Raw genomic sequence first — 25,972 nt, forward strand, 5'->3', positions numbered from 1 at the left:
AAGCCATTTATCAATGATAATTAAACCAGACTATCGGTGTTTTGGGATTCTGTTTTACCTCCATGTTAAAAAGTATACTTAAATACTTTTACACACTTCTTTTCTTTGTGATTTTTACACAAAAACTGACTCAGTTCTGTTTTTTCTTCAAAAAAAACGTTGACCGTTTAATCCTATGGTTTCTGAGTTGAACTTTTTTATGCTTCACTTCCATCATATTGATAGCTGCAAATTCTTGTAGTTATTCTTTGTATTTTTCTCTATGGTTTTAAGTTCATTGATAGACTTTTAGATGAACTGATGATGTGTATGGATTCATAGACTAATTGTCATAAAGGATGAAATAGCAAGATCCTTTTGTTTTCTTCTCTCTTCTCTCTCTTTTATGACGATAACCATCATTTTTATCTTCATATAATTCTACAGCCATTCGCCGACTTTGCATAGCTTCAGTCTTTCAGTTCGATTTTCCACTCCTTTCTAGAGGTTTTCATTTCCAAATATTTTGTAGCAATCTATTTGTACTCATTCGTCTCATATGGGGAAGTAGTTAATCTTTGCCTATTATTTCCCGCAATGTTGTATCACCTTCTCCAGCACATCATCTCCTTTGCCTGAATTTTGTATTTTGTTCTTCGGCTCCATTGGTGCTTTGTATAAAACTGTTCAAACTCAAACTGTCTGTTTCGCTTTACGTGCCCCCTTTTGAATATTTGTTGATCCTACCTAGAATATTTTAGTAAATAACAGTTACAGAACATTAATAAGCATTATCAGGCGATAATTTTTAAGGTGTATTACATATTCACATAAATAATATGAATTCATTCTAATTGCCTCTGATTTTTAACTACACGTTTTAAACGAGTAGCAATAACACAGTGCCACCCGGAAGGAAATACAAAAATCAGGATTGTTGTGTCCGATGCACGTTAAGTCCCACGTTTTCGTTAAGGACAATCAAGGAGGCGCCAAAAGCTGTCCTCATATTCATGATCGCATCATCGCTGAATGCAGTGTGGGGTTATGTTGGCGTGTCGTAATGAGTCATCTCGCTCTCGCACGGCCGTGCGATTACCAACGGGCCTTCATCGGTACCACCGATCGCCGATCACTTGCAATCGCAATGACCGACTTGTGCGATAAATAGAAAAGAAGAAGGAGCCAGTAGCGCCAGCTCTAAATTTCATACTGTATTTTTAATCTAGATTCAACTATTTTAATACGAAACATGGATAAGCTTAATCGGATGTAATTTTTTAATTAGAAACTAAATAGATGTCCCTTTAAAGTATAGAGAATTGTCGCATAGTGAATGAGAAATTACCAACTGGTTTTTGGTCATTTTTAGTAATTTGCAAGTATAATTTTAATGACATAAGATTGATTTATGCTAAAAAATGTTCAGTTTAGAGGAATTGGAAAATTTTCTTTCACAAACATTACTACATATAATATATTGCTCTTTTTATACTATATTCGTTGTACGTGTACTAATATTAACCGCGCAATAATTGAAAATTGTTATTTTCGTACAGCATTGTCATATTATCAAAATAGTATAATATGTAGGGAATTATTTTTTATTATTAATTTATCTCTTCAAATATTGTAAAATATTGCAACAAAACAAAACTGCTAAATACAAAATATTTATAGTTAATAAACAATATTTCATTAAAAATTATGCAACCTATTGTACTCATTTATGCAACAATTTCGCGATAAACAATTTGCTGGTGATTTTATGTTTGTATTTAGTATATAAATATTTTGTGGTAATAATCGCAATGTATATTCTAACTCTGTATCCAGTAATTCAGTACCTTTTTGTAAACAGAGGGTGTAGCAAGGTTTCTTTTCTTTAAGTGTTCTTTCATTTATTCCTGTGATGCACCTGATCGATCGTTTTTCCTTTTAAAGGTGATTTTTGTGTAATTTATGATAGATTCTGGACTTATGAAGATGATTTCCGCGAGTATTTCGTCTGACAAGAAGTGATAACTTCGAACTTTGTCCCGGATAGTTGCTGACTGTGAATAGACGTGGTGGTCTGACTTTAGTATTTACAGCTCAAGGGCTCTTAGGTCTATATAATCGAGTTAGAATCTATGGAGAGGGCATCACGTGACTTAAAACGACCCTACTTTGGCCATATTGTTCTGATCGTTGTGTCAGATCGTGGATGTTTGTTGTTTTTAGAATATTTTTTAATTTTAATACTTTTATAGTACCTGTAAAATTATATTGTGATAGTGCATAATAACGGTTTCTTGTTCTCGACGTAGTTGCAGTAGCAGAAGCAATGTTGATAAAAAATCTTCAGGAATAACGTTTCATAGGTTAGTATACAAATATGTAAACAAGGTAATGGCCCTTACTTCAGAGAATAAATTATTTTTTTTTTTTGATATCTTTTTGTTCCCTTGCAATAACCATCTGTATCTTTCTCGTATTGTTTTTGTCTTATTTTCTTTCCATTCTCGTCACTTTATATCTTTCCCCTTATTGCTTTTATGTAATTGTCTATCCATTCTCGTATTTACTAAGTTTCCCTATTCCTTAAAAAATGGAGTGGTACCCAAAAATTTCTTTTCATACGTGTATTTACCTCAGTCGCGAATCTCTTGTAGTCTAGCTCTGTCGAACCCCGACCAAGACACCTCTACCAGACTGAATCCCGGAGCGTAATACCCTTATTTGTATAACCGTGTTGCCAATAATGAGAGCATTTTCCATCTACCATTAGGCACACTTCTCCCTACTCCCTACTATTACGGTATTTTTAATCAATGTGCATCTTGTGTTGCTACGTTTTAATCAATGTGTTTCCTACATTTCTTATACTTACACAGTGAGTGAATTTAGTGTACATTACATGATTTTTTAATAGCTACCCAATGGCAACCCTTTTGGATTGAAACCAACCAGGATTTGATTAGGAAATTCTTACTAGAAATTCTTAATTTTAAGAAATTCGATCGGGTACTCTACACTGACGCATCAAAGAGCAAAACGGGGGTTGGTTGTGCGGTTACCACTACGGAAACAGTCGTTAGTTCATGTCAAATACCTGCCACATGCAGCGTTCACACTGGTGAACTGTATGCTATTTACCAAGCCTTCAAACTCTGTACAGCACCCAATCAACATATTGCCATCTGTACAGACTCCCTTGCCTCTATCCAGTTCATCAATAATCTATTTACTAATCACCCTCTTGTAGAAAAAATCCATGATATTTACCAAAATCTTATCATCCACGACATCCATATCACTATCATATGGATTCCCTCCCACATCGGGATTATGGGTAACGACAACGCCGATCGCTTTGCCAAAGAAGCTGCTGTATCCATTTGTACACCACGTAATATACAAATTGCCAGTGACCTAAAAACTAGTATAAAGAAACTCGTACGAAATTACTGGCAGAATCATTGGAACCAATCCCCTACAATTTTACACCAAATAGATCAGACGATTGAGCGGTTCGTTATCCCGGGTATAACTAGAAATGAGATGGTTGTTGCTAGAAGATTGCATATCGGTCACACCAGATTTACACATGGTCACCTAATGAATTCTACACCTAAGTAAATCTGTCACTATTGCCAATCTCCACTAAGCGTTCTACACATCCTTGTGGACTGCCCTCATTACAATAAACGACGCCAAGAACTGGGCATGAAGAGCGATATCACAGATATATTATCGAACCAGAGCCAAGTCATCACAGCTATCCAGGTCCTGAATCTAGAAAACTTATTAAATAATATATAACTATAGTATATAATATGTAATTGTACCTTTATAATTGTATCCACGGTGCCTCGTGCTAATGGCCAAAGCTGTCACAAGCACGTTAAATTAAAAAAAAAAAATTGATTGAATAAATCATAGTTTATTCAAAAATTATTGCACTTTTTTAGATTATGTTTAAATCTTTTCAATAACTATTCGCAATTGTATAGTAGTTTTAATATTATTGAGTTCTGCCCTGATCCCACCACTATATTTATATGATCATTAACCACACCTTTTGATGCCGTTTTTAATATACACGTTAATATAATCATAGCTTCCCCACAGGTTCCAACTCGATGGTCTTTATGCACAGGGAATTAACGGTTGCTGATGTTTTTCATCGTTGCATGGTTTTCCGAAGATCAGGTTTTTTACTCCTTCATAAATATTTGTTAAAATTTTTCACTTGAAGCATTCAATGCGTTCTTCAGAACAATCCTCCATTCACCTATGTCTCCGGCAACTAAATTGTCTTGATACCTAAGTATCGGTCTTCTTCTGGATCGTTGTCCAATCGGCCCTCTTCGATTTTATAGATGGCACTTTAATTGGCAATCACTATTTTTTTAATTTTTTTTGCTGTCGTTTTTATCTTTAGTCAAAAACGAGTCGATGCATATGAAGGTGTCCACAGCTTCCAGTTCTTAATCGTTAATTATTATTATTGTTGGTGTCTGGTTGCTTGACCTAATGCAACACATATATTTGGTCTTTCATGAGTTCATATTTATAAGTTCTTTGTTATTTTTATTTTTTAACAGTTTAATTTACCATAACTTACGATCAATTTTACGATTTTTTTTTAAGATTAAAATATAATTCAAACAACGAAATAATGAATACCCTTACACCTTTTTTCTTTTATATTTTTTTTGTTCCGCCATTGGTAAGAAGATCAAGCAAAAGAAGCTGCCATCCGCCACTTCTTCGTCCCCCATGTATCCATATAAGGTGCTCCAGACCTAGGCCACCAAGCCTGACGTAACCGCACACCGACACTGCGGTACCGTCAGTACCGTGCAGTTGTGTTCGGTGCTCGATTATGTCTTCCAGTAATCTTTCTTACCTGAGACGCAGATATATTTGTTTACTTTCACTTTTTCGACTGAGTGATTTCCTTCTTAGTGGTTTTATTCGAGGAATGGGTATGACGTTTGAAATCGAAGTAGACGGTGTGGTAATTAAAAAATGAAAACAATTTTACCTTAAATGGGCGCTACTAAATTTTACTTGATTGTTTGTATTTACTTCCCATTTTAGACACAGCTTAAAAATGCATAACGATTATTTGATTTCACTTACGATATCTATCGCCCAGAGAATATGAGTATATATTTATGGTAACTTGCAGTGAATTATGCAGTTGAAAAAAGATCAATAGAATGCATAAAATCATTGTATGAAGATAAAAAACTATACTAAGATTTGTCATCCGAGAAACAGAAATTTTTGATAACAAATAAAGTATTTTACGAAAGTTTAAAGAAAAATTTTGTTATTTGCTATAGGATCTAGTTAAAATAATATACAAACTTTCGTTTAAATTCGAATTTTTAAAAAGAAAAGTCATCTGTCAAAATTCAGATAATTTGTATAGTAATGGCTTATAAAATTTATATGAGGGTGGAAAGTTGTACCTAGTTGTCTAAACTTCTGAAATTATTTTATTATTATTATTATTACATAGTGATAAGGGCTGGTTTATTAAGACCCACAAGCCCATTTACAAGAAAAATGAAATAGTACATTACAAAAAATTAGTCGCACAAATAAATTAGGGACTAGTAGATAATACACAATACTGTTCAGTTTACAAACAAATAGCAGTCTAGTTGGTTTTTAAATGTATTTATAGATAGAGAGTTTATAATTTCCATTGGGAGACTCTTTCATTTACTAAAAATACGGTCAAACAGAAAATGTTGACGCCTTATCGATGAAAAGGATTCCTTCTTCACTTTTAAAGTGTGTGTACATAGTCTCGTGGGATTATGTAAAATAAACAAGGTTGCTAATTTCCATATCCATACTTTAAAATTCGGAAGGTAATAATTAAGTAACCATGGAGTCGACGAGCTTTAAAAGTTAGTAACCCTGCTAAAGAAAGGCTTTGTTCATAATCTGGTCTTTTTTGTTAGAAAGATAGTCTGGTGGCTTTTCTTTGGATGTTTTCGATAAGAGTCCTATCACGCACTAATTCTGGGCACCAAACTCTTCCACAGTACTTACTCCAGTAGAGGTCAAACATAAATTTTATACAAACGAATAGAACCCGAAAAGGATATTTTAGTAAAAGACTTGTTAAGTAGGTATAATGTACAATTCGCTTTTTTAGTAATGTTTGAAATATGCTCCGACCAACTCAAATTTTCAGTAATTATTACATCAAGGTCACTATATGATGTATACATCATCTAGTAAATAAAATGCCACGCCTATCGAGTAAGACAAACGCAGGTTATTTTTTTCCAAATGTAAAACTACACAATTACCTCTATTTAGAGTTAACATCCAATCCGAACATCATTTAAAGATCGAATCCAAGTCACTTTATAAGTTTTGTCCATTCAAGAGTGGATCATCGAAAACATCTACCAAAACAACAAAATGGAAGTCAGAATAGATGGACAACTTACTGAACCTATAGAAATAGGCAGCGGAATAAGACAAGGGGATTCATTGATCAATTAAATTGAAATTCATTCAATTTAATCATAGATCAAATCATAAAAGCGTTAACAAAGGAAGAGGATACAGAATGGGAAACAAAGAAATAAAAATACTCTGTTACGCAGATCTAACCTCAGAAAACTTAAACAATAGGAGTCAGCAAAGAACCAACCAGATGTAAAATAGAAATTGATGGCATCAGTATTGAACAAGTAATGGAAATAAAATACCTTAGAATTACACTGTCCAGCTATGGAGACCTGGATAAAGAAGTGGGAGATCAAGTACAAAAAGCAAAAGACTGGCAGGATGCCTTAATAACACTATATGGCGAAACAGACACATTAACACTGAGATGAAGTCAAGAATTTATAAAGCCAATGTAAGACCACTAATGACATATGCCTCAGAAACAAGACCCGACACGACACAGCCACAACGCAAAGGCTACTGGAAACTACAGAGATGAGATTACTGAGAAGAATTACAGGAAATACGCTAAGAGATCGAAAGAGAAGTGAAGACATTAAAAGAAAATATAACGTACAGTGTATAAATGAATGGAAACAAAATAGAAAAAAAAAATAGCAAGAGATAAGTCACCAATCGACAGAAGAATTATCGGACAACCGTGCAAAAGATGGAGTGACAACATTCCAAGTAGAAGACGAGTTGGTCAGCAAATATTTTTGTATCATCTGCATAGAAAGCTTTTCTAGATTTAATATGAGATTCAAGATCACTAACATACAACACAAATAGTATTGGACCCAAAATAGATCCTTGTGGTATACCACTTAAACCTGTTTTTTTTAGATGGCAGCGATTTGCCAACTCTAAGACAAAACTCTAGATAACACTGATGATGAAATATTAATTACGAAACGTTCTATGATGTAGCCATCGAGCAAAAAAACAGAAGAGGGAATGTAAAGGTAGTGGGGGCAAAAGTATTGTTAGACGGGAAGTGCCATTTTGAGAGGCCACATTAAACAATGAAAGAGAGTCTCTTTCCTTGTTTAAAAAATCAAATTTAGTTGGTTTATGTTATTGTTTGTCCCAACTGTCACATGAAGGCTTATTTATATTAAAGTTTTTTAACAATTGTGTCACATTTTAGACTATTATAGTTAATATTTAATTATAACTTTCTCGTCTAAGACACATTCTGAAAAATATTTTATAGCTACTGTTAATAAGTGTCCGAAAATTTATATTTGGCGTCTTTGCATTTCCGGATATGTCCGCCATATTAAGAGGCCACTTTTATGAAATTTAGTCTCCTTTTCATAACGATTAGATTCCCTCTTTTGTCTTTTTGCTCGATGGATGTAGCCCGTTAGGATGTTTTAATTATACACCTTTTATAAAGGATTTTTAAATAAATTTTTTTTGAATTAATAACCAGTGGCATGAAAATGATACTGCGATTATAGCTGATAATCCAAAAGTTCTTCAAAAACTTCTAAATTAGTTAATTCAGGAAGGAGATAACTTGGGTTTTAGGAAATAAGTCTACTAAAACCAAGATCATGGCCATTAGTAAGAGAAATAGTCCCTTACCAGACATAAGGAATATAAAAAAAAACACGAGAAACACGTAAGTTTAAATACCTGAGTTCCTGGCTCATATCGGACAAAGATCCCGATTAAGGTGTTAGATCTCGAAGACAACAGGGAAGCATTTAACAAAATGAGAAATCTCTTAGATAACCAGTCCCTCAACATCAATTTACGCTTAAGTTTCGTTCTCCGTTATGTTTACTCAGTTCTATTCATCATCATCAAACTGCATGCGTCCACTGTTGGACATAGGTCTCCCTCAGCTCTTTCCATCTGTCTCTGTCTTGTGCATCCAGTTACTGTTAACACGCTTCAGGTCGTTAGTTCATCTAGTTGGTGCGTCCTCTGCTCCCTATTGCTTCTTGTCTTGGTCTCCACTCGACAATACGATTTGTTCATCGGTTGTCTGATAATCTGGCGACGTGTCCTACCCAATTCCATTTTAACGATGCGATTTTTTCGATAGCGTCTGTTGTTTTTGTTCTACGGCGTATTTCTTCATTTGGGATTCAGTCTCTCAGAGAGACACCCAACATCTGGCGCTCCATAGCGCTCTTGAGTCACGCGAATCTTATTCACTAGCTTTTTTGTGCGTGTTAATGTTTCCGCTTCATAAGTAAGTACAGGTAACACCCATTGGTTAATAATTTTCCTTTTGAGGCATATGGGTGGATCCGATTTAAATACATAGTTTAGTTTACCAAACGCTGACCATGCTAATCCTATGCGACGTGGGAGCTCACATGTCTGGTTATCTTTACCCAACCGAATTTCATCCTACATACGATGTTGTCTGCGCAATATCCCTTCTATCGACAGCAATATTTCGATTTAGTACCAGATTAGTCATTATTTGCGTTTTGTTCATATTTTTCTTTGGCCGACCTTTAGAGCCGAGAACATTACTTCTCTTATATAAACTTAGTTGTCTTATAAGGCTGTAAAACCTGGATTCTTTAAATATCCTGGACGAACGATGTATGTAACGAAGTTCTTCAAAGATAGACAATACTTCGCTAATATTATTGTCAACCTTTAATAAAAGATGGTACTATAAGAATACTAGGCGACTAGGGAGAATCGAAGGCAACCAAAAAGCAGATCAATTTGCTAAAAGAAAATCGAACGACTCAAACGGACCGTCTGTGACTCTGGGAGTAGCAAAGGCTGCAGTACCTGGGGCTGTTGAGGTTTGGGTCCGAGAAAGTCATGGACGATATTGGGAGAGAATCCCAAAACCCATCCATGGAAAAATCTTTTTTGGTAGACCATGTGCAAAAAGAACAGAGAAACTGCTCCATATATGCACGAACAAACTGAGAACAATAAGGAATTTTGGCCGGGCATATGCACCAGTAAGAAAATTCCTGAATATATAGGCATTTACATGGAGATTTTACCTGCAGAATCTGCAATAAGGAACCTTCTTCTTCTTAACATGCCATACACCAAAGTGCGTAGGCGACTATCTCATTACTAGAATTCTGTTCTTGGCGGCGTGACACAGCTCGCCTGTATTGTGTATTCCTGTCCATTCTTTAATATTCCTTAACCAGGATAATTGTTTGCGGCCGGCTCCTCTCCTACCTTCGATCTTCCCTTGTAGGATTAACTGTGGTATTTCATATTTTGCTCCTCTCAATATGTGCCCAAGGTAACCAATCTTGCGTTTTTTAATTAATTCAAAGAGTTCTCTTTCCACGCCGGCTCTCTTAAGGACGTCATCGTTTCGAACTCTATCCACCCAAGGTATGCGCATCATTCTTCTCAATGACCACATTTCAAATGCTTCAAGTTTGTTGATAGATGTTTTTTTCAAAGTCCACGTTTCCATGCCATAAAGCAAGATGGACCATATGTAGCACTTGACCATTCTGTAGCGTATTTCGAAATTTAGGTTTTGATTACATAGGAGCGGTCTGAATTTCACAAAAGCTTGTCTTGCCATTTGTATTCGGGTTTTTATCTCTTGTTGTGGATCCGATTGGTCATTGATTGTGGTGCCAAGGTATTTAAAAGTTTTCACGCGTTTTATGCGATCGTCACCTATGCATATTATCGGGTTTTCTGGAGGGTTTCTGCTAATGACCATATATTTCGTTTTCAAAATGTTGATTTTGAGGCCATATTTTTTACCTATGCTATTCACCCTATCGAGTAATTACTGCTGATCTTCCATATTATCAGTTATAATGCTTCCGAAAATATATTTTCAACATATAAATTAAAAAGCATCGGAGAGAGTATGCAGCCTTGGCGGACACCTTTCCGGATTTCAAATTCATCCGTATATTGGTCTTGATCAATCCTCACCTTTGCCATTTGGTTCCAGTATAGATTCTGAATAATTCTGATCTCCTTCTGGTCAATGTTGGCCCTATGTAGTAGTTCCATCATGATATCATGTTTAACATTGTCAAATGTCTTCTCGTAGTCGATGAAGGTGAGGTAGACATCTTTTCGTTGATCTAAACAGTTTTGTATTAAAGTGTTCAAACATAAAATTGCCTCTCTTGTTCCTAGTGCTCCCTTAAAACTGAATTGTGGGAATAAGGAACCGAAAACTGTAAAACATATATTATGCGATTGTGAGGTTCTGGACTGTAAAAGACAAAGACTATATGGGTAACCAAGAGGGACCCTGGTATTTTTAGGATTCACCAAGCAAAAGACCTGTGCAAACTTCTACAGGGTACAAAAATTCTAGACTGGGTGTAGGAAATAACAATGGGCAGCAAACGCAATAAGTTTCAGCTTCAGTGATAACAGAGATCTTTGGATCAGACGGGCCCATTAGGAAAAAAATAAGAATAAGAACATACCCACCCTGTAGTGATTTATTATTCCTATTTATAAGAATCAAATAAATTAGTTTTAATTTTACAATTGACAATTACATGCATAATAAAAAAATAACAAATAGTACAATTCGAAGGAAATTGAAAGTAGAGTCATAAATAATAGATAACAGAATAATTCAACAGAATGCATCTTCCTATAAAAGAATACGAGAGCAACTTTCCAATAAGAACTAATACGAACAGAACAAAACAGATATATGCAAAAAACTAGTTATGCGTAGATAAAGAACTTACGAGGGAAGAAAAGCTCTAAAACGAGAATAATAAAGAGACAGAGACACATGGCGAATAAGAATCGGAAGGCAGCGTAGGACGTTATAGTGCGATACATACATTTACACCCATTAAAAATCATTCCACGGTACTTAAAATTTCAACGCAACCGCAACGATAAATCATTGACCAAACAAAAGCGTACGCAGTGTACTCGTACAAATACAGAATAAACATTCTTCTTATTTTAACCTGCCGTACGACCTTTGGCCATATGGCGAGTAGGTTGAGCAAGACACGTATGTCCTTGTGTCAGTTCTTTACCGTCTCATTCAATGCGAATCGCATGCCATTAAATTCATTTGATATAATTCTTAAACATGATGATGTATGGTTTCTTAGATAATGACATGCCGATTTAATCCGTTGATTGGGGTACTTGCAACTAGCAAATGAGATAAAAAGTCTTGCTGGATTGTTGATCGTTTTTACATTTTTTTTAGACATTGTTCTCTAGTGTAATTTGTTCAACGTAAAAAGCATATACGAAATAATATACAGGATGCTTCGGGAATACAACATGTTAGATTTATCTCTGATATTCACAGTCGGGTTTTACATCTGAAATTTTACTTGTTCCTCTTCTTCTTATAATATTAGGCGTGAGAGTTGTTCTTATTAGATCTTAATGCCGTAATCCCATTTTTAAAGAGTGTTCCTGGTGAAATACTGCCTGTTAAATTTTAATTTTCAAATATCTTTCTATTTAGGGCACTATCTTCATTAATAGTGGAGGTTCTGTTCATGTTAAATCCCAACTTTCGACGGAAAGTCCTCATCGAGTAACTTCTTCTGTTAGTTCATGTATTGTATTCTTAGGGTTGTTTTACTATAGATCTCTTTATTTATACTAATATTGCATTGATCTATTTTAGCATTTCGCACAGCAGAAATTATTGGGTTTGTCTCAATAGTGTCACACGCTTTCTTGAAATCTTCAAAGGCCAACTATAAGGTATATTTTACTCATTTGTCTTTTTTATTATTTACTTGACTGTATATAGTTCTTTTCTTGTTCTGTAATGCTTCCTAAATCCTACCTACTCCTTTAATTAGTAAGGTAATAAATCCAAGACCCTATTTTTAAACTTCTTGGTAATAGTCAAAGTTTATGGATTCGAGAAGTCTTAAATTGGGTGAATAGTTGATAATTAACGCTTTTATATTACTACTACTGAACAGGTTCAAAACTAATTTTAACCTAACATTTTTACCATTAAATTAATTTTTTAAAAATGTCAAAATTCCCCTCTTAAAAAAGGTATCTTAATATAAGGCCATGTGGTATCCTAATATGAGATACCACTTTATACAGAAGGTGATACAAATTATTTTAACGCATTGTCCTGGAAATAAACTGTGTTTATATATTAGTAATAACACTGTAAACATTAAAACACGTTAGCAAAAAATTAATTACACAATTAAACTTTGATTACTATTACATTTTGAGCTTTAGAAGAATTACTTTTTTTGGGGTTTTAATAGAAACTGTTCGCACTGCCAGCACAGGAAGTTGTCATCTGTCCCACCAGCATCATCAGCCACATCTTCTGCGTTGTTTCCATTACTCTCTCTTTATTAGAAGAATACAAACATTCACAAAAAAGGCATTCTGCATCAATATCGTCCATATCGTCTCTGCTGTTGTGCAGAGAAATCTTATCATCTTCTTCATCGCTCGTTTTAGTAACATAATGTTCTCCTTTGGTTTGGTTTGTTTTAGGTTTCACTCCGATTAGTTTTCCTTTTCCTGTTGGAACTCCTTTACCCATCCCTTCACCTGAAACGTTTTTCTATGTCTTATTTTTCTATTGTTTGAGTATTTTTCTTGTTTCTAGCGTTAATAGGATTTCAGTTTGCACTAACTAATACCTATTTGTTGGCTGTAGATGCTGATTTTTTAGCATTACTCTCATTTAGTTTTGCTTTGTGAAGTAATTCAATCCGCTTTGCAAGTTCAGTCTGGTTTAGAGGGGTCCTTGTGGAAGCGAGACTATGTCTTCTGGGCTCACGATACCTTACCTAGAATCGCTACAAGATGGTTGTGGTTCTGCTTAAGATATACCTCCTTCTGGAAGTAGATTTGCAGAGTCAGAGATGTGAATAGGGAAGTCCTGGTCACTAAAATTATGTTGGTTCAGTGGGGATAAACCTGTCTTTTTGAAACTGTTAACATATTTGTTCATTGTGGCAGCTATGTTGTAGGCGATTCCGAACAACTCACCGACCTTAAAGTTTGACACAATCTTGCCAGAGTTTAAATAAAGCTAATCTTTAATAGCGTTTGCGCAAAATGTTTTTAATAAAAACAAAAATCCAATGCAGGGACTGCATTTTGTCGCTTGGGTGAGGGGGCAGGCAGACGATGCTCACATTGTTTCTCGTGGACAAGGTCCACGTTTCTCATATGGCCGTTATGTCCGTCGAGGACAAATAGGACCGCGTCATTTTTGAGGTTTCAACACTTTGTGTGTTACACATAGTGTTTAAACCTCATGGTGAATATGTCGGTCTGAATCTCCATCCTGATAGGTGATAAGCAGGAATGAAACCAGCGGGTGTTCCGTTTATTAACTTATCCGTGGATTTTTTCTGGGCCTTTCAATTAAAAGCGGTACATAAGATCCGGCAGCATTCATGCAGGCGACTACAGTAGTAAGTTGCCCCCTTTCGGCAGATGTTAAATTGGCAACATTTTTTTTACCCTTTACCGACAAAACTTTTGCAGACTTATGTTGCACAATTGTGATGCCAGTTTCGTCCACATTAAACAACCTGATCGGATTACTATTTATCTTTACAAGTTCAGTCTCGTAAATCTGAAAAAACAATTTCATATTTTCCGGGCTGAATCCCTTAACCCTTGAGGCTTTCTAAAGGAAAGTTGGGGATGGTGCTTTAAAAAACCTTTCAGCCACTTACTACCAGCTGATTCTTTTGTTGTTGGAAAACGGATGCTTTAGAGAATTTCTGATAGCCAGTTAAAACGCCTTCTTTTAATATCTTTTTTTCTTAAGCCCTAAAACCTAGAGTCCATTTCTACGCAATATTTGACTACTGTCAGCAGACAAAACGGGACGTCTACCTAAGCACATAGCGACTAATTATTCATGAGTATTTCGGTATTCTTAACATAACGTTCCAATGTGTCCTTAGGAACTTCAAAATATTTTGAAGCTCGTTTGTAGCTCATTTCATTATTTCTCACATCTGTGAGAGCTCGCATCATCATACCTGAGTCCCAGGTTTTGCGTTTTTTAGCAGGCGGTATCATCTGAAATATTAATAAAGAAACGCTATAGACATTATGCTATAGAAAAAACTTTACAGTACCCTAATAATAATATCTAATATTGGAAACACTTGGTCTCATATTAGGGACAACCACATGGGAACTTTCTAGTTCGAATTTTGAGGTTGGGATTGGTTTTTATGCCACCATAGTTTCGTACAAGAGTTGCCACCATAGTTGTAAGTACAAAGAATTTAAGTAGCTATCAAATAATGACTAAGGTGATTCTTTATCTTTAATCTTGAAGATGAAAATTCAGTTTGAACTCGATCAATTAAAAAACTTTTGACTCGCAAAAAACTTAGAAACTTCACTAACAGGAAATATTAGATCACTGACACTCTATCCCTTGATAGACTACTGGAAACACTATCACAGCTTAGGTTTCATGTCACTTACCAGGCTGCAGCACTAACAAGACTCTAGAGACAAGGGCCTCATATTAGGAATGGGTCTCATATTAAGACCCTTAATCCTATAGCTTAAATTTCCATTCCAGTCTATTTTTATTTTTCTCATAAAAAATTGTACGTTTGGGACAGGAAACTTGTTGGTCTGTTCCGCGGTACTTTCCTTTAACATCTCAGATAAAACCTCATTATTACCTGCAGCTTTATTGTGTTTTATTTGTTGCAGTGCATAATCGATTTCTTTTATTTGGATGTCAGCTATTTCTTAGGAATTGACATTTATTAGACGTTTTCTATTTAGTTATATAAATATTTTAATGAAAAAGACAGTCAAGATTTGATTTCACGTACAAAGCGTCTATGTATCTGTTTATACGTATTTCGCCTTAATAAGGCTCATCAGAACAGTTATTCATAGGCGTATAAACAGATACATAGACGCTTTGTACGTGAAATCAAATCTTGACTGTCTTTTTCATTTTATTCGGATCTACTCTGCATGAGTACAAGAAACCAATTCGCTAATGATTTCTGCTTAGTTGAGGAGACATGTCGTGGAATGCAAATTTTAGATTCCCCATGTCTCTATTAACATCTTTATCAACGTCTGCTTTGCCTTGCAATTTTTAGAAGGCTCAGATGAAGGCAGAAATCTGAATTGTGTTTCGAAACTATTTTACGGATTTATAAATATTTTACTTTGTTTTATATAGTTTTGTATAAATATTTTCTGTGAGATTTAGAATTTTCTCTCCATTTTCTAGAATATGTTCATGTTCATATTTTATTTTTATACTTTATTTTTTCGCTGTCGTTCTTTTAAAAACCTTTATCGCTGTTCTTTTCAATACTATTTTCCACTAGTTCCTTTTTCGTTTTTTTATTAGTCCTTTTATCTGTTTTAGAAGTTGTTTTGTTTTTAGCGAGATCTCAAAAAAACCTTACTTTAAAACCTTTACCTCTCTGTTCTTTTCAATACTATTTTCCACAAGTTCCTTTTTCGTTTTTTTATTAGTTCTCTTATCGGTTTTAAAAGTTTTTTTGTTTTTAGCGAGATCTCAAAAAATTCTTACTTTACTGCCATTAACGATATTTGCTATTATTTTTTAAATCTTGGGTACATAACTTTATTTATAAAACCTTCTGGATATCCAAATGTTTGATTATGATTGATCATGATTATGATATGATGGATTATGACTTACCAAGAACCTTCTGACGCGAAAAAAAGGTCGAGCTCTTAAATCTGATGGATTTATTTTTGACCTACATACTATAATAATTACTACCATTAAATAATTTCTCACCTTTTGATCTTTACCCACCAAATGTACTATTTTACTCAGCGGTGTACCAATTAAATAGGAATTTTCAGAGCAACAAAATTTCTTAGCGAGATTCCTTGCCCATTTTCAACATCAACATTAATTACATGATGTGTTGCATCACCGGGAGGTCACTTTTTAAAACCATACAAGCACATTACGTGACCAATTCTATTAAGATCGCTAGTACAACATATTTACACCACTAAATAATTGACGAACAAAATTTATGACAAAGTTAAAGCAAAATTATTAAAAGGATAAGCACATAAACATGGGTCTTACAATCATTTAATGAAGGAGCGCATCATAAAATTTAATATTAAAGTAATGAGCTGAAAAAACGGAAAATTCACCACACATGATGCTGGACGGTGTCATTGATGTCTAATAAAATACATTGTACCTCATTAACGGAATTTATGGCTAGTCTTATAGCGCCGTTCGTCTTCCGCGTTAGTTAGAAAAAGTGCTTAACAAAAGTTCCTAACAATAACTTATTGGAAGTTAGTAGTACTGGGAAAAAGACTACGTGCAAAATGAACGAAATGCCGATGTGTTATCATATTTAAGTTGTAATCTTTTAACATCTTGTAAACTGGCGGATAATTTACAAAACTATTAATGGACATTATTCTTTCCTCCTCTAAGAATATTATTTTGCAGAAGTTAACTATTTTTATGGTTTAACAGTAAATTTGCCAATCAACTACATATAATTAGAAAGACAAAAAAACAAGAAATAAAAAAGGGGTACAGTAGATGGTTTTGTAGACTAGCACGAAGCTTCATACTGTGTTTCCTGTATTTTTTAAAATTAAATAATGTGTTTAAAATTGAGTAAAGTAATTTTTTATTTATTTAATATTTTTATAGATTTTAACAAAATTGAAAAAGTTTACGTGTTTTATAATGGTCACCCCTCGTCACCTAAATGGACTCTTCCAATTATTTATTGTGACTACTATTTCGTAAAAAGTCATATTTTTTTATTTTATTTATCCGCATCAACCACTAGGGTTATGAGCGGTAGGTTTATAATAAAAATAGAGAAAATAAGATACATTTTAGGAATCATGACTTACAATAATATGGTACAATGTACATATATGTACATATAACAAAAATTAAATAATAATTTATTAAAGAGTTTACAGTAATTTTCAAAAGACAGAACTTCATTGAATTTTGTAACCAGTGCTTTTGGGTATCTTAAATATCGCCTTGGCTGGGGTTTACTCTGGAAATTCTATTATTATATGGTTGACTGTGAAAGGTGTTTGGCAGCTTTGGCACATTGGTGGTGATTCTTTGGAGATTATGTAGCCGTGCGTAAGTCGAGTATGCCCAAGCCGGAGTTTACTGATAATTACCTGATCTTTTCTTTTTGGTGGTAAAGGACGATTTTTTGAAGATACGTCTGGTTTGATGCTTTTAAGAGTTGAGTTGGTTTGATCCCATATTTCTTGCCAGATTTTGTTTACATGAGTCTTGAATAAAGTTTTAGTATCTGATATTGGTATACCTGTTGTAGTCGGAATGTTCACATTGTTTATTGCTTCAAACGCTGTTTTGTTATTCCGACATGGGATGGGACCCACATAAATGATATGGTTTTCTTAGAAAATTGGAGCTGTTGCAAATCGTCTTTAATTTGGAATAGATTGATGTGTGTAAGATAAACATGTTTAATGGCCTGTAAAGAACTTAATGAATCTGCTAATATTAGTATTTGTTTTTCATTTGTGGTTTTACAATGATTTAGTTCGTCAAGTATTGCTTGAAGCTCTGCGGTATAAATAAATCATATGCCGTCAGTTAATCTACTGGCAGAAATTACGTTTTTTGATACAGTCGCAGCTGTACTCTACTGTCTGTAAGGAGAGGTCTACTATTGGTAAAGAAACTGTCCAAGGAGGTGTCTGGTATATTTTTATGGGTGCCAAGGTGATTTGATTGATGTAATATGGTAGTCTTTTAACTCGTTCGTAAAATGGTACTGTCTTGGTGGTGTAATTTGTGTATTGTTCTAGTGATTCTTCAGATACTAAACTTGCGAGAAAGGTATGATCCTTTTCGCTTAAAATGTTTGAAGCGTAGCATAGTGATAGATATTTTCTTCTGAGGTATAGCGGCATTTCTCCTGCTAGCACTTGAAGGCTTTAGAACTACTCCAAAGATTAGTCGTAGAGATGTGGTTTAAATAACATCCAGTTTTTTTAGTTAATTTTTATTTGCTGTTTCATAACAGATGCATCCGTAGTCGAGTTTGCTTCTTATTAATGTCTGATATAAATTTAGAAGAGTGTTAGTATCTAAATCCCATCTATGATTGGATAAAACTCATAGTAAGTTTATTCTTTGTTGACAGGATTTAATCAAATTGTTGATATGTGAAGTCCATGTGAGTTGTGAGTCAAATATTACACCCAAAAATTTGATTTCGCGGACTTGTTTCAGATAATGACCATTTAGACACAAGTTTAAGTTGTATTCCGCTTTTCTTTTGTCAAACATTATTGCTTTAGTTGTCTCAGTTGAAGAAGTTAAACCAGTCTCTAAAGACCACATTTCTAAGCTGTTTAATGTTCCCTGTAAAATTTGCGTAGGTAATTCTATATTTTTACTTTTAACATAAATTACTAGATCATCAGCAAAAAGATTAGCTTTTACGGGAAGCTTTATGTGGTTTGTTAGGAATTGAATTATTATAATTATGAATATAATTAAATGCCTTAATATACAGGGTGTTTCATTTAAAAAAACATAACTTTGGTTCATTCTGTTGTTCTGACTGACCCTGTATAAGAGTTTGACGCACCCTGTTTAATATAGCCATAGGAAACCTTCTGAACATCAGACATGTTTTCTTTTTATTGTTCACGTTTTATCAGGATATATGTTGCCATAGAAATTATGAGTGCTTTGCTAAGTTTCACTTCGATTTTATGTGATATAACCAAATCTTTCCATATCTTGACCAGTCTTACTGAAATTCTTTGCCGCTTTAACGTACATAATTATCTGCAAAACAACTCTTAGCACATGTCCTTAAATTAAGTACGTTCGCCTTGATATTAAGATGGTATGGTACATCTCGTCGGGCGGTACAAAGTTGGTGTCAATAAAAAGTCGTTTTAAAAATAATCGAGCGTTTCGGAATGCCACGGTGTGTATGTGTGTGTGCTAGTTCCTTTCTTTATTCGAGAAAAAACTGGTCATGTAATGGTTGCACAAAACTCCCTGTATACCTTGTTAAATTTGTTTCATTTTAATAATGCAAACAGGTAGCTTTCTTTCGTCGCAATGAATATACAGGTCGTCCCTTATTGAGGAGAAACTTTCATTTTATAAACGACAAACATTTTCTTATTTATATATTACTTATTTTCAATCCTTTTTTACTTTAAACACTTCTTAAGCCTTAAAAAACTCTCTTATTTGTCTTTGGAGAGATTTGTCACTGTCTCTTTCTCTCTCTCTCTCTGTCTCTCTCTCTTTCTCTCTCTCTCTCTCATTCTCTAATCCTAACCTCCCGGAGGAAGTGTAGTGGTCATCGTGATGTCGTGAAATGTCAATATCTGCCTCTGGTCAGATTTCTTTTAATTCATGCATATATTTTTTACATCAGATTTTGACCATTTCTGATCAGATCACAAATTAGTGCTGTGTGAATTCATTTTTCCGATATTGTAGGGAAATCAGGGAAGACAAAATAACCTATAAAATGAAGGTCAAGAAATAGAGAAGTGCCTGTGTTATAAAGTATATTTGCTAAAAGAACAGAGTGTACAATTTATTTATAATAATAGAGTAAACAAGCATATAATAAAAATATGTATAAATGACTTTAAGATACCAGACCATGGTAATGGAAAATATCATATATAACTTCCTTATAAAAGAAACAAAAACAAGTGATCCGCGAACTACCGAGGATTGTCGGTTTACTGCACTCTTAGTTGACTCTTGCAATGGCACTAAAAATAAGTGAAGACCAAAATGGTTTCAGATCCGGGAGGTTGTGTGTTGATAATCTCTTTATTATACAAGAAACGCACATCGCCCTTATAAACTTTGAAAAGGCGTATAATAACGTATTAATGTCAAAATTATGGGAAGCTTTACACAAACTTGAAGTAAAGAGCGATTATTAATATTTTGAAAGAAATGTACAGGCCCATATTCGTGTTGATATGTTATTAAAAGGTGTATTTCCAACTAAAGGGTGAAGACAAGGATGCAGTATATCTCCTCTATTATCTAATCTTTATTTAAAAAGAGTTTGATATCAGTGGAGAAGCAGCTGTGACGGCATGGGAAAATTAATGGGCGATGGCTACTTAATCAGCATTAACTTCGCAGATCACCAAAGTATTGTTGCACAGGACTCCTATGATCTGGAATTTATGCTGAGAAGAATACAGAGCATATAAAGAATGAAGATTCAACTGGGTTTAAAGCTAATTTTGAAGTTGTGATTAACAATGAAGTGGAAATAATTAAGGTAAAATCGTTTAAATATTTAGGAGCAATGTTGACAACAGATAGGCTCGAACAAATAGAAAATAACAAAGAAAACAAATATAACGATTGGAGGAGCATTTGTGGACTCTGTAGTAACGTAAGGAAGTGAAGTGTGGACTTTAAATGGACTATCCTCGAAGCAGCGCCAGAATATGAAAACGCAACAGAATTTCCGACGAAGCCATTAGAAATAGATTAAATCCCACAGTCCCGTTAACTAATAGAATGAAATGCAGCGTTAGCTTTTTAAATCTTCTAATATATATATTTAACAGAAAGGATTTTTGAGGAATCACTTAAGTCATTTCGCCACTATTTAAGCAAACACTCAATAATCATTGAGTATAATAAAACTTAAGTTTAATCAGATATTGTTAATATAAATGAAGTAAGGTACAAGGTACGTCCTGTATAAAATCGATACGTGTCCTTGTTTCTTGGAGGTAAAACACACGTAGACAAGCTGTTGGGAGAGTGATATTAAATCCATGACTCGGCAACTGATCTTTACAAACGATCAAGAAAGGATCATTATATATATATATATATATATATATATATATATATATATATATATATATATATATATATATATATATATATATATATATATATATATAATATTTTATATATAATATTTTAATATATCTTGGTTTTAGTTGGGTAATTAGAAAATATTTTCGGTATTTATTTTTTTTGTGCCGCATATATTGATCCGCTCAATTTCAAAAGCTTTCGTGTTAATTTCGCTTGCACAATGCAAGATTACATAAATATCTGCTTATAATACAACTGCTGGTATTTACTTTTTCTATTTTGTAGAATATCACAATTAAACAAATCAAAACAAGCAATGTAACAAACAACTGAAATAAAATCTGGACACGTTTGACCCCAACTTATCCGTTGTTGTAGTCCAAGTGTTTTTGGAGAACCGATCACCGATCACGCGCATCACTTAGTTAATTACTTGTTTGTTAGACACGTAGTCTCACTAAAACCACTATTGTTCAGCTCCTTATCAGCTTTTTATGTTTTCGCATAGAAATTTTGCAAACGACCCGGCCCCGGAAAATCGGAATATTTTTAAAACATTTCTGTGTACCAAATTCTTTGTTGCAAAAATCGCTGTTTTTTTTAATCATACAAGCTTTATCTTTGAATTGTAATGGCATAAATTTGCCTTTAAACATCCTCCCTCTCATGTTTTTATAACAATTATTATAAATCGTTAATAGTTTTGCGTTTAAACAAAATGTATAAGGTAATCTTTGTTTGTACTTTTTTACAAATAATATGTAGTTATATCTGAAGGTTTTATTGAATTTACAGCTAAAATAACCATATCTTCATCTGGTATCTAAGATGCAGCATTTTAATGCAACCATTGAATATCTTTTAAGTTTGGATACACATTTATAGAAGCTTTAATAATATCATTTTTCTGTAATGCAAGTCTGAATTAACATTCTTCGTTGAATAATAAGTTGCAAATATTATCTGTGGTTTGAAGAAAAACTTCTTCTAAATTATAAATAAATCCTTCCATAACTATCTTCAATAATTACATATACAATTTCATTGATCGATAAAGGTATTATTATCAACTGTTTTTGCATCTCATTCTGAGCTTTTAATTTCGCACTTATACAGACCTCCAATCAGTTTTATCAGCGCCGGACTAAACCGAAATCGATATGAAGCATCAGTTGCTTGTTAGAGATTATTTTATTCTTGCCTGATTATCTTATAATGAACTACAACAAAAACATAATTTACTTTTATCAAAATGAGGAAACTTTCACTCAATGGAGATACATTCTTATATAAATTAAATAGATTCAAAATACTTGTTTAAAAATATTTGAAGGCCAAATTTCTGTAATTCCTTTTCTAGATTTCGGCGTACTATGCTCCAGAAGTCATACCTCCTTATCATTTTCTCTAAAAGTCTACCGTTGCTTATACTAAATGTTTCATCTTTTTTAAGACTCATCAAGCAGTAACTTCTCCCCAGATCGCAGGTAGACTGGAGAAGACAATGGCAGTATTTTTAGTTTGTGCACAACGCTGAGAAAAATGATCGGATGGTAAATTTTAAAATCTGTGAGGTCGCACTTCTTAATCTTGATGACCATAATAACGTTGTTCTATGAGATTGGAATTCTTCCAATTTCTAAACATCTATTAAATATTTTAATAGCTTGTTTTTTTCTGTATCGGATTTAGATATAGATATATATGATTCATATATATATGATCATAATCATAATCATATATGATTATGATCATACATTAGGATTAAGTCACTAGGTTTATTATGTTCTTTCTACTAGATTTCTTCTCAATGCTTTTAAGCTTTTATTTCATTCTGTTATTCTCTGTAATTTCTGTATTGTTTTTTTTTGTATACTCCTTAATAATAACTTTCCTATCTCTTTTGATATTTATTTGCTATTCGTGTATATTTTGCCTTGTCTTTCTATTTAATTCGTCTTCGCTATTTTAAAGGTTTGTTTTTGTGTTGAAATATTTTTTCAGATATTTCATTTTTCCCCCTTCCTGCGGAAGATCTTCCTGCAGTTTTTTTCACAGCTTTCAATATTTGGTTACTACTTTCTCCAAGACCTAAGTTCTGAAGCTGTTGAAGGCCGTTGTGTATATATTCTAGGTATTTAGAATGGTTTTATGGTTATGTTTACTTTGTTAGCTTCGTCGTTTTTGCTACAATTTTTTTTATTTCACTCTTGATATTTATTATTACTTGTAGAATTAGAATGAAAAAACTGAGAACCTAATGAAAATGTTTTTACAGACTAATATCTTTCTTTTCGATTAGATAATATGTACCTAATCTATTATATTTCTAGTGACATGGTCTGGACTTGTCTCTGGCGTGGGCTTAAATTATTTTAAGGTTATTGCTTTTGTTCATGGTATAATAACACTATTATAACACTCCTGTAGGACACATTTGCTGGCTTTTCGTATATGAATTTGTATCTACCCGACTGTCTGAAGACGTAGGACATACAGAAATAACCTTATCCATACCAATTCATACACGGAAAGATTGATGAATTGTGTTCCTTTCGCCGTTTATTTTTATATATTCGGCGCGGCGTCTCAATTCATCAAAGTCTTAGCAAAGCTTTTGCTGAAATTTGTAAATCTTTTATATATATATATACCTATATGAAATGTTGGGATAAATTTCCGGGGTTAGGTAAATAAAAATTAATAAGTGCTCGGAAAGAACGGCGTTTAGAGCCATTATCAAGAAGGATATGGCTTCGTTCGAGTTCCGAGTCTTAATCTGCCTACTCCCCTCACTCGTGACGTACCAGTATCTTGTTCTCCAGAAATACGAGAACGGTCAAACGGCACTGTGTTCTCAATCTATCGAACGGCAGTCTCTTAGCGTCATTGCGCATGTTTAAGCTGTTAGGGCGTTTTTCAATTTCGATGGCTTTACGAATAATTCTTCCGAAATCCGAAATCCTTTCCGAAATCTATTTTGTGACCTGTCTGAATATAATGTTGGGCTAGGGCTGAAGTAGTATCCGAATGTTTTACAGACATGGAATGTTCGTAAATACGGTTGTGGATTCGTCGCTTTATTTGTCCTAGGTATGTTCGTGTGCAAATAAAACAAGGTATCTCGTAGACACCATCTTTTTCATTGGGATTTGGTCTTTTACGGATGTGACGAGATTGGACAACTTGGAGTGTGTAGTAAAGATGGATTTGATGTTTAAAGGGTTAAGAGTTCTATTGACCTTGTCAATGACACGTTTGATAAAAGGTAGAAAGAGTTTGGGTTGATCAGACAAGGCAAGGTTTCTTTTTTGGATGGAATGGGGTTTTTTATGCCAAGGTTTTTTATTTAAACCAAGGGTGTATCGTAAAGTCGATAGTAAAGGTCTCCATTGGAAATGCCTATTTTATTCAGGTATTCTCTTACTGGTGCATGCCCGGTCAACATGTCTGTTACTGTTTTCAGTTTGTTCTTATCCTTATGGAGTTTGTTCCCTTTCTCTACATAGTACATAGGTACTGTGTTTTCTCCATGTTGACCTACCTGCAGATCTTACTTTCTATATTCTTCAACAAGTTTCCTTGACATAAATATTCTAAATCTTTCTTGTACTATGCAACAAAAATTTGATTATCTGCGTAATGTAATGGGTAGAGTATTGTATCGCCTATTGGCAGTTTCTATTTTCTTACATTTCTGTTTTCATTGTTTTAAGGCTTCACTAATGTATATATTGAATAATGTATATATTAAATAATATACAGCATACTGGAGATATACAGCATTCGTTTCTAAGCGTTTTAGTGACCAGGAAGCCTTCCGATATTGTATTTCCCAATTTAATTTTAAAGGTGAGTTTCTGCACAATTCTTTCGGAACATCAATGAAAGTAATATTTATATTAATTTCCTCTAAGACATCCGATAGCTTAGTAATGGATACTGTGTCATGTTTCCGTTAAATCCACCATTAGTAAATGTAATTCTTGTATTTTTGAAAGCCTTTTTTAATACGTGGGTTATGTAAACAAGTTTTGTAGTAAAATAAATTATGTAGAAAAAAATAATAGAGCAAACAAGTCATAAAAAGTATGACATGTGTGATATCTGCAACGTGTATGTTTTTACTTATAAAAACACTTTGACTTTGATTGTCATTTTTATTGCTGGTCCGATTCTGTGCCTTAAAGAAGTATTTTAATGAAGAATCTTTAATAAACGACCATTACTCTTCACTTTTAATGTCTACCGTTTACATACAAATTCTACTCAAATTCCAAAGTAATAATTTATTATTTATATGATCAATTTTCACTAATACTATGTATTAAACCTTAGAAATTGTACGGTGACGATGTAGCAAGATATAAATAGGGAAAACAAATATTTCTAACGCCTTCAGGGTAATGTTACATCACCAGATAAGAAACTGAGTACCATTCGAAAAAGTAATCATGAAGGTTGTTTCGTAAGAAAAAATTTAATTGATTTTATGAAAACATGATCTGGAATAATATATCTAGTAATGGAGTAATCTATAAAATATTTACCCAAATAATTACAACAAGACCAACCCCGAGAACAAGCTACACTTACTTGTAGATCACCTACAAACAGTAAAAACTTTAATAGAAAAATCGATAGAATATAACAAATCACTGGTACTTATCTTCGTAGACTTTTACAAAGCCTTCGATACCATGG

General features: G+C 33.7%; 1 protein-coding gene across 7 annotated transcripts in view; it reads left to right on the plus strand.

Moving 5' to 3' along the window:
• The window catches only part of blo (bloated), a 524,956-nt gene that overhangs the window by 427,306 nt on the left and 71,678 nt on the right, over positions 1 to 25,972 (plus strand). The window lies entirely within an intron of this gene.

Source organism: Diabrotica undecimpunctata, chromosome 6, assembly GCF_040954645.1.
Source record: "Diabrotica undecimpunctata isolate CICGRU chromosome 6, icDiaUnde3, whole genome shotgun sequence".
Lineage (NCBI taxonomy): Eukaryota > Metazoa > Arthropoda > Insecta > Coleoptera > Chrysomelidae > Diabrotica > Diabrotica undecimpunctata.